The sequence below is a fragment of the Musa acuminata genome, chromosome BXJ2-2 (genome assembly GCF_036884655.1).
Source record: "Musa acuminata AAA Group cultivar baxijiao chromosome BXJ2-2, Cavendish_Baxijiao_AAA, whole genome shotgun sequence".
In the NCBI taxonomy this organism is placed as follows: Eukaryota; Viridiplantae; Streptophyta; class Magnoliopsida; order Zingiberales; family Musaceae; genus Musa; species Musa acuminata.
This window is the reverse complement of record NC_088339.1, coordinates 9193174-9202829: the sequence shown is the minus strand read 5'-3', so window position 1 is coordinate 9202829 and position 9656 is coordinate 9193174. Positions and strand designations below refer to the sequence as shown.

Genomic DNA, 9656 nt, shown 5'->3' with positions numbered 1-9656 from the left:
GAAGAGAAAGGGAAGGAGAGGAAGAAGAGAGGAAGAGGAGAAGGGGTGGCAGCTGCGGCAGTGGCAGCTGCAGTTGGAAGAGAAGTAGGAGAGGAAATAGAGTAGCAGAGGAAGAAGAGGCTGCGGTTGTGGTGGCTGCGGCCATGGCTGCGACTGCGACTGCGGTAGTTGCAGTTGGGAAAGAAAGGAAAGGAAAGGGGGAAAAAGGGGCTGCGGACGGGATTGCGGTCGCAGCGGCAGCGACTGCGTATGTAGCAGTTATGCCTGCGAGAGAAGGGAGGAAGGAAGGTAGTGCGGTGGAAGGGGCTGCGATTGTGGCAGCGGCAGCGGCGGCGGTTGTGGCAACTGCGTTTGGGAAAGAAAAAGAAGGAATGAGAGTAAGAGAAAGCAGGTGACTGTGCCTCGATGTTCGACACGTGGTGTAGTTGCGAAGAAAGGAAGAAAACGGGAGCACAAAACGAAACAGAGAGAGGACACGGAGGAAAAGTAGAAGGATTTGGGCTAGCACCTACTTTGGATCTTCGGATCGAAATCCTTGAAAGGCAAGTTCCCTGATCGTTTCTCCTATAATTGCTCTGATATGTCTTATTGCAAGTTCCCTGATCGTTTCTCCTATAATTGCTCTGATATGTCTTATTGCAAGTTCCCTGATCGTTTCTCCTATAATTGCTCTGATATGTCTTATTGCAAGTTCCCTGATCGTTTCTCCTATAATTGCTCTGATATGTCTTATTGCAAGTTCCCTGACCGTTTCTCCTATAATTGCTCTGATATTTCTTATTGCAAGTTCCCTGACCGTTTCTCCTATAATTGCTCTGATATTTCTTATTGCAAGTTCCCTGATCGTTTCTCCTATAATTGCTATGATATTTCTTATTGCAAGTTCCCTGATCGTTCCTCCTATAATTGCTCTAATCTTTCCTATTGCAAGTATCCTGATCGTTCCTCACTGTCATTTTTATCTCTACATTTGCTTTGAATATGAGGAACTTTGAATTGTTCTAGCCTTGCATTTGATATATCTCCTGTTTAGACGTAACGATTCGAATCTGTGCAACTTCTGATATTCTGACCTTTTGATACCGAGCTGCCTATAAGTCTTTGTTGAAAACTCTGATTTGTTCAAAATTGATTTCATTGGAAACTAGACTCGTAGACCTTTCTTTGATATATGGATTGAAATATTTGGAATCCAAACACCTATCCAATTATCTGTTGAATCTGACATTATGAATTCTGCCAACAGAGATTTTGTTCTACGACACTTGCTTACCAAATTATTTGTAACTCTCTCTGTTGGGCAGTTCAATTCATATGAAGCCTGTCTTATCTGAAAGTATTATCCAATGATTATTTCTGAGTAAAATGGAGCACGATTGATAGTTTGAATCATTTGTTCAATGTGCCTTCTGTATTCTGCCAGAAATCGAGCTTTGGTCGATTTCTCATATTCTGGTTTCATTCCTTTGGAAATTGATATCCTTTAGCCTTCTTATTCAATTGAACTTTATATTACTGCTTTGAATTCTTGTATGCTCTTGTCCTTAAAATTATTGCATTCTTGAAAACTGTTGTGTAACGTTTATGCTATATCGTATTGACTCATATAGGCACATGTATATCCTATTGTTCCGCATTTGCTTTCGATATGTGCCTATTCCAGTTTCATTCCTTTGGACATTGAATTTATCAAATCTTCTTATTGAATTGAGGTATAAGTGATTGCTTGGATTCCATATGTGCCCTTGTTTTCAATTCCTTTCAAGTCTGAATATACTTGTGAAAGATTATTGCTTACTTCAGATTGACTCGTAAAGGCACATGTACGTTTGTTGTTCCGCGTGTGCTTCCGATATATGCTACTTATTGTTGAAACTGTCCTTTTGTACTCTGGTGTGTGAGATTGTCTGGAACTTTGCCAGAAATGGTAAAGGGTATGCGCTATTTGCCCGCTATTTGGGGTCCCGCTATGAGGGATATTCTGTATGCGCTTGTTGCCCGCTACATGGGTATGTGATTAGAGCCTGCGATGCTCTACCGGCCCCCTTTGACTTCACCTAGACGTGGGTGGATGGAGCTCGCAGACGTGGGAGACTTTTGTCAGGTGGTCATTCAGAAATGGATGAATCACATTCTGACTGAGATCCCACTACACCTTCTGTATGTTTGATATGATATCCAGAGCTTTGGTTATGTGTTTCTGTACATGCTTTGGATAAGATTGATATGTTTGCAACGTCAAAAACGACGTTTGAGCTTCTGTACGGTATTTGTTATTGATATGCTCTGAAATGTTTCATCCACTGTTGATATGTTTCGAAATGTTCCATATGCCGTTGATATGCTTCGGAACATTTTATATGCCATTGATAAGCTTTGATATGTTTCCTTTGTTTCTGATATGCTCCAATTACGCTGTGCTCCATTTGCTATGAACTGATATGTTCTTATATGTCCTATCTGCCATTGATATGCTCCGATTACTCTGTGATCCATTTGCTATGAACTAATATGTTCTTATATGTCCTATCTGCCATTGATATGCTCCGATTACTCTGTGATCCATTTGCTATGAACTGATATGTTCTGAATTGTCCTATCTGCCATTGATATGATCCAAATTACTCTATGCTCCATTTGCTATGAGCTGATATGTTCTGAAATGTCCTATCTGCCATTGATATGTTCCAATTACTCTATGCTCCTTTCGTTATGGATCAAATATGTTATGAATGACATGATACGTATGATTTGGTATCTATTGAGATGGTATCCTTGAGAATTTTGGTATTCTACTTTGCATTACGATACCTTACTCGCTTCAAACTGTTCCTTTTGTTCTGAATATGCTTTGTCACTTGCTGAGCCGTTTTTGGCTCACTCCGTTGTTATATAAACCTTTCAGGTCAGCTTGTCACTCTTCGAGATGTTTGATTTGGGCTGAGGCAGTGGATAGCTATTCAGAATTATGGGCAAGTCTTGTTGGTTGTTATGCTATTGTTGTATAAGTATGTTTTGTATGTAATGAAATGTTGTCGATGAACCGAAATGGATATACTGTGTCAAAGTGTTAGGAGATCTCTCTTATTTGGAATTTCTAAATGTTAAGCCTAATTTATAATGATATGAACTTGTGGTGAATAGTTGGAGTTCTGATTGTATAAATTATTTAGCTTGTGGATTTATAAATGTTGTTCATGTTTGTCAAGTTGGCTTGGGTTGCCATAAATGTGAATTATCGAGTGATGTGATATATGATTATAAGCTGCACAGGTTTTATGGATGTGAATATGAATAGAATGTTTTCAGTGTCCTCAAACGTTAGTTTGGATCCTGGATTGGTCTGTGACGAAAATTTTAAAAATCATGGATATTTTGAGGGGCGTGACAGAGGTGGTATCAGAGCATTGTTTGAGGATTACTGAAATATTTGATATGTTGACGTGCAAAATATATTGAGGTCTAATGAACTATAGTGATTGGTGGAAATTTTCTTTGATGTATTTTAGGAATCTGGGATGATGAGGACATTTGGTCCTCCTATTTCATTGTTTCTGATTAATTAAGGGGAATGAAAGGATTGTTTGGGGATATTGAATCAGAGTGGCGCAGCGGAAGCATGGTGGACCTAATTTCATTGGTGGTAGAAAAATGGATGATGCAAATGGAGAAGATATTTGATATACAAAATTGTTCTAATGATCAAAAGATTTCTTTTGCTACGTTATATTGGAAGTAAAGACTTATTATTGACGGCAACAATGAAAAGAATTTTTGAAGATCAATGGCAAGAATGATAAGGACAAGTTTACCAATAAGAATATGATTGGAAATGAATCAGAAAGTAATGACAAGAGGGTCAAGACATTTGGATTTGAAAAGGAAAGTCACCACCAAAGACTTAATCATGTGTGAATTACAAGTTAAATTATGAAACAAGTTTGTGTTTTCTGGTGATTGGAGTCTATTTTGCTTGTAGAAAGTTGGATCATAAAATAAAAGTTTGCCCTTTGAACAAGAAGAAAGAGTCACTGCCTCCTAAATCATCAGCCCATGTAAGAGTGTATGCTATCACTGAATATGATTCTGAAACTTCTGAATTAGTGGTCAAAGGTATTATGCATGTTTATGAAAGAATGCAAATATTTGTTCGACCATGGGTCCAATCTACGATTTGATTCGTAATATTTTGCTTATCACTTGGGTATTCAACCTAGACCACTACATTATGTGCTATAAGTAAATACGATCATTGGAGATTCTTTGATAACGAAGTTGAATCTGGTCCTCTTGTCTGATTCTTATTGGAGAACTTGAACTTTTGCTGATTTAGTTCTCCTAGAGATTTGGAGTTTTGATATTATACTTGGTATGGATTGGCTATCTTCCTATCATACCAGTATGGATTGGTATATAACAAATGATCACTTTTTGCATATTTGATCAGCCGATCTTTTATTTTGAGAGTATTGGACATTATTTATCTCCTTGCCTAATGTATCCCAAGATGACTTGTTTGGATTACCTCCAAATGTGATTTTGCTTTTGATTTGGTCCTTGGGACAATCCTAAAATCTAAGCCTCTCTACAGAAAGATATCATTTGAGTAAGTGGAATTAGAAAAGCAACTACAAGGATTATTAAATGAGGATTTTATTTGGCTTAATATTTCATCATGGGGTGCTCCGGTGTTAGTTAAAAGATGGATGGAATATTGAGGCTTTGTATTGATTATAGATAGTTGAATTAGGTGACCATCAAAAAACGAGTATTTTCTAAAGTGACCACTTGTTTGATTAACTGCAGCGTGCACAGGTATTTTAAAAGATTGTTTGAAGGTCGGGTTACCATCTATTGAGGATCAAGGAGGAGAATATTTCGGTCACTCTTGGATAATTATGTAATTGTATTGTATTGATGAAACTATTTAAGAGAAGGAGGAGGAAATAAAGATATCATAATCCTCATCTTTTCATCGATTGAGCTATGATCAATTTAGAGGACTAAATTTTCTTTTAAGGGGGAGAGAGTGTAACATCCCTCGCTTTTAAAAATTATTAATAAAGATTTATTTATAAATCGGAGGACCTATATGTAAATATAGAAATTTCAAAGACTAAACTGTTAAGTTGTAAAAAGAAGTAAATAAAGAAAAACCGAAAATTTCGGTTTTATCCCACCGCCTCCCACGCACTCTCTGTTTCTTCGAGAAACAGAGAGGAGCGGTGGGGCATGAGGAGTGAAGAAAAGAAGAAGAAGAGGGAAAAGAAGAGAGGAGGAAGAAGAGAGGAAGAAGAGGGAGAAGAGAAGAAGAAGAAGAAGAGGAGGTGGCTGCAGCGAGGAGCTGTGGGGCGTGGGGAGAAGAAGAGAGGAAGAAGAGGGAGAAGAGAAGAAAAAGAAGAAGAAGAAGAAGATAGTTGCGGCAAGGCTGCAGCGAGGAGATGTGTGGCCTTGGGGAGGAAAAGGGAAGAGGGGAAGAGGAGAAGAAGAAGAAGAGGAAGAGAAAGAGGTGTGATACCTCTGTTTCCTGCAGAGGAAACAGAGGAGAGGGTGTGTGTGATGCCGGGGAAGAAGGGGCTGCAGCTGCGGCGATGGCAGCTGCAGCTGGAAGAGAAGAAGAAGAGGAAGATGAGCAGGGGAGGAGGGAGAGGTTGCGGCCGTGGCTGCGGCCGCGACTGCAGCAGTTGCAACGGGGAGAGAAGAAGAAGAAAGGAAGGAGAAGGAAGAGGAGAAGGGAAAGAAGTAGCTGCGGCTGCAGTTGTGGCAGCTGCAGCTATGGCAGGGAAAGAGGAAGAGAAAAAGGAAAGGAAGAAGAAGAGAAAGGGAAGGAGAGGAAGAAGAGAGGAAGAGGAGAAGGGGCTGCGGCTGCGGCGATGGCAGCTGCAGTTGTGGCAGGGAAAGAGAAAAAGGAAAGGAAGAAGAAGAGAAAGGGAAGGAGAGGAAGAAGAGAGGAAGAGGAGAAGGGGCTGCGGCTGCGGCGATGGCAGCTGCAGCTGTGGCAGGGAAAGAGAAAAAGGAAAGGAAGAAGAAGAGAAAGGGAAGGAGAGGAAGAAGAGAGGAAAAGGAGAAGGGGCTGCGTCTGCGGTGATGGCAGCTGCAGCTGTGGCTGGGAAAGAAGAGAAGGAAAGGAAGAAGAAGAGAAAGGGAAGGAGAGGAAGAAGAGAGGAAGAGGAGAAGGGGTGGCAGCTGCGGCAGTGGCAGCTGCAGTTGGAAGAGAAGTAGGAGAGGAAATAGAGTAGCAGAGGAAGAAGAGGCTGCGGTTGTGGTGGCTGCGGCCATGGCTGCGACTGCGACTGCGGCAATTGCAGTTGGGAAAGAAAGGAAAGGAAAGGGGGAAAAAGGGGCTGCGGACGGGATTGCGGTCGCAGCGGCAGCGACTGCGTATGTAGCAGTTATGTCTACGAGAGAAGGGAGGAAGGAAGGTAGTGCGGTGGAAGGGGCTGCGATTGTGGCAGCGGCAGCGGCGGCGGTTGTGGCAGCTGCGTTTGGGAAAGAAAAAGAAGGAATGAGAGTAAGAGAAAGCAGGTGACGGTGCCTCGATGTTCGACACGTGGTGTAGTTGCGAAGAAAGGAAGAAAACGGGAGCACAAAACGAAACAGAGAGAGGACACGGAGGAAAAGTAGAAGGATTTGGGCTAGCACCTTCTTTGGATCTTCGGATCGAAATCCTTGAAAGGCAAGTTCCCTGATCGTTTCTCCTATAATTGCTCTGATATGTCTTATTGCAAGTTCCCTGATCGTTTCTCCTATAATTGCTCTGATATATCTTATTGCAAGTTCCCTGATCGTTTCTCCTATAATTGCTCTGATATGTCTTATTGCAAGTTCCCTGATCGTTTCTCCTATAATTGCTCTGATATGTCTTATTGCAAGTTCCCTGACCGTTTCTCCTATAATTGCTCTGATATTTCTTATTGCAAGTTCCCTGACCGTTTCTCCTATAATTGCTCTGATATTTCTTATTGCAAGTTCCCTGATCGTTTCTCCTATAATTGCTCTGATACTTCTTATTGCAAGTTCCCTGATCGTTCCTCCTATAATTGCTCTAATCTTTCCTATTGCAAGTATCCTGATCGTTCCTCACTGTCATTTTTATCTCTACATTTGCTTTGAATATGAGGAACTTTGAATTGTTCTAGCCTTGCATTTGATATATCTCCTGTTTAGACGTAACGATTCGAATCTGTGCAACTTCTGATATTCTGACCTTTTCATACCGAGCTGCCTATAAGTCTTTGTTGAAAACTCTGATTTGTTCAAAATTGATTTCATTGGAAACTAGACTCGTAGACCTTTCTTTGATATATGGATTGAAAGATTTGGAATCCAAACACCTATCCAATTATCTGTTGAATCTGACATTATGAATTCTGCCAACAGAGATTTTGTTCTACGACACTTGCTTACCAAATTATTTGTAACTCTCTCTGTTGGACAGTTCAATTCATATGAAGCCTGTCTTATCTGAAAGTATTATCCAAAGATTATTTCTGAGTAAATTGGAGCACGATTGATAGTTTGAATCATTTGTTCAATGTGCCTTCTGTATTCTGCCAGAAATCGAGCTTTGGTCGATTTCTCATATTCTGGTTTCATTCCTTTGGAAATTGATATCCTTTAGCCTTCTTATTCAATTGAACTTTATATTACTGCTTTGAATTCTTGTATGCTCTTGTCCTTAAAATTATTGCATTCTTGAAAACTGTTGTGTAACGTTTATGCTATATCGTATTGACTCATATAGGCACATGTATATCCTATTGTTCCGCATTTGCTTTCGATATGTGCCTATTCCAGTTTCATTCCTTTGGACATTGAATTCATCAAATCTTCTTATTGAATTGAGGTATAAGTGATTGCTTGGATTCCATATGTGCCCTTGCTTTCAATTCCTTTCAAGTCTGAATATACTTGTGAAAGATTATTGCTTACTTCGGATTGACTCGTAAAGGCACATGTACGTTTGTTGTTCCGCGTGTGCTTCCGATATATGCTACTTATTGTTGAAACTGTCCTTTTGTACTCTGGTGTGTGGGATTGTCTGGACTTTTGCCAGAAATTGTAAAGGGTATGCGCTATTTGCCCGCTATGTGGTGTCCCGCTATGAGGGATATTCTGTATGCGCTTGTTGCCCGCTACGTGGGTATGTGATTAGAGCGTGCGATGCTCTGCCGGCCCCCTTTGACTTCACCTAGACGTGGGTGGATGGAGCTCCCAGACGTGGGAGACTTTTGTTAGGTGGTCATTTAGAAATGGATGAATCACATTCTGACTGAGATCCCACTACACCTTCTGTATGTTTGATATGATATCCAGAGCTTTGGTTATGTGTTTCTGTACATGCTTTGGATAAGATTGATATGTTTGTAACGTCAAAGACGACGTTTGAGCTTCTGTACGGTATTTGTTATTGATATGCTCTGAAATGTTTCATCCACTGTTGATATGTTTCGAAATGTTCCATATGCCTTTGATATGCTTCGGAACATTTTATATGCCATTGATAAGCTTTGATATGTTTCCTTTGTTTCTGATTTGCTCCAATTACGTAGTGCTCCATTTGCTATGAACTGATATGTTCTTATATGTCCTATCTGCCATTGATATGCTCCGATTACTCTGTGATCCATTTGCTATGAACTAATATGTTCTTATATGTCCTATCTGCCATTGATATGCTCCGATTACTCTGTGATCCATTTGCTATGAACTGATATGTTCTGAATTGTCCTATCTGCCATTGATATGCTCCAAATTACTCTATGCTCCATTTGTTATGAGCTGATATGTTCTGAAATGTCCTATCTGCCATTGATATGTTCCAATTACTCTATGCTCCTTTCGTTATGGATCAAATATGTTATGAATGACATGATACGTAAGATTTGGTATCTATTGAGATGGTATCCTTGAGAATTCTAGTATTCTGCTTTGCATTACGATACCTTACTCGCTTCAAACTGTTCCTTTGGTTCTGAATATGCTTTGTCACTTGCTGAGCCGTTTTTGGCTCACTCCGTTGTTATATAAACCTTTCAGGTCAGCTTGTCACTCTTCGAGATGTTTGATTTGGGCTGAGGCAGTGGATAGCTATTCAGAATTATGGGCAAGTCTTGTTGGTTGTTATGCTATTGTTGTATAAGTATGTTTTGTATGTAATGAAATGTTGTCGATGAACCGAAATGGATATACTGTGTCAAAGTGTTAGGAGATCTCTCTTATTTGGAATTTCTGAATGTTAAGCCTAATTTATAATGATATGAACTTGTGGTGAATAGTTGGAGTTCTGATTGTATAAATTATTTAGCTTGTCGATTTATAAATGTTGTTCATGTTTGTCAAGTTGGCTTGGGTTGCCATAAATGTGAATTACCGAGTGATGTGATATATGATTATAAACTGCACAGGTTTTATGGATGTGAATATGAATAGAATGTTTTCAGTGTCCTCAAACGTTAGTTTGGATCCTGGATTGGTCTGTGACGAAAATTTTAAAAATCATGGATATTTTGAGGGGCGTGACACATCTATCCAAGACTTGTTAGACTGTTTTACAACAATCTATAAGTAGATGAAGAAGAAAGAATGTCTACCTATCTCTTAGGATAACACAGCTCCATTACGGATAAATTCATTTGCGACATGATAGGCATTCC

General features: G+C 39.9%; 1 long non-coding RNA gene across 1 annotated transcript; it reads left to right on the top strand.

Annotated features, from left to right (window-relative positions):
* Window positions 1-6435: 6435 nt before the first annotated feature.
* On the top strand, window positions 6436-9275 carry LOC135604900 (uncharacterized). Its single transcript, XR_010484261.1, has 2 exons — window positions 6436-6676; window positions 9040-9275. It is a non-coding gene; the product is annotated as an uncharacterized LOC135604900 (long non-coding RNA).
* The last annotated feature ends 381 nt before the right edge of the window (window positions 9276-9656 follow it).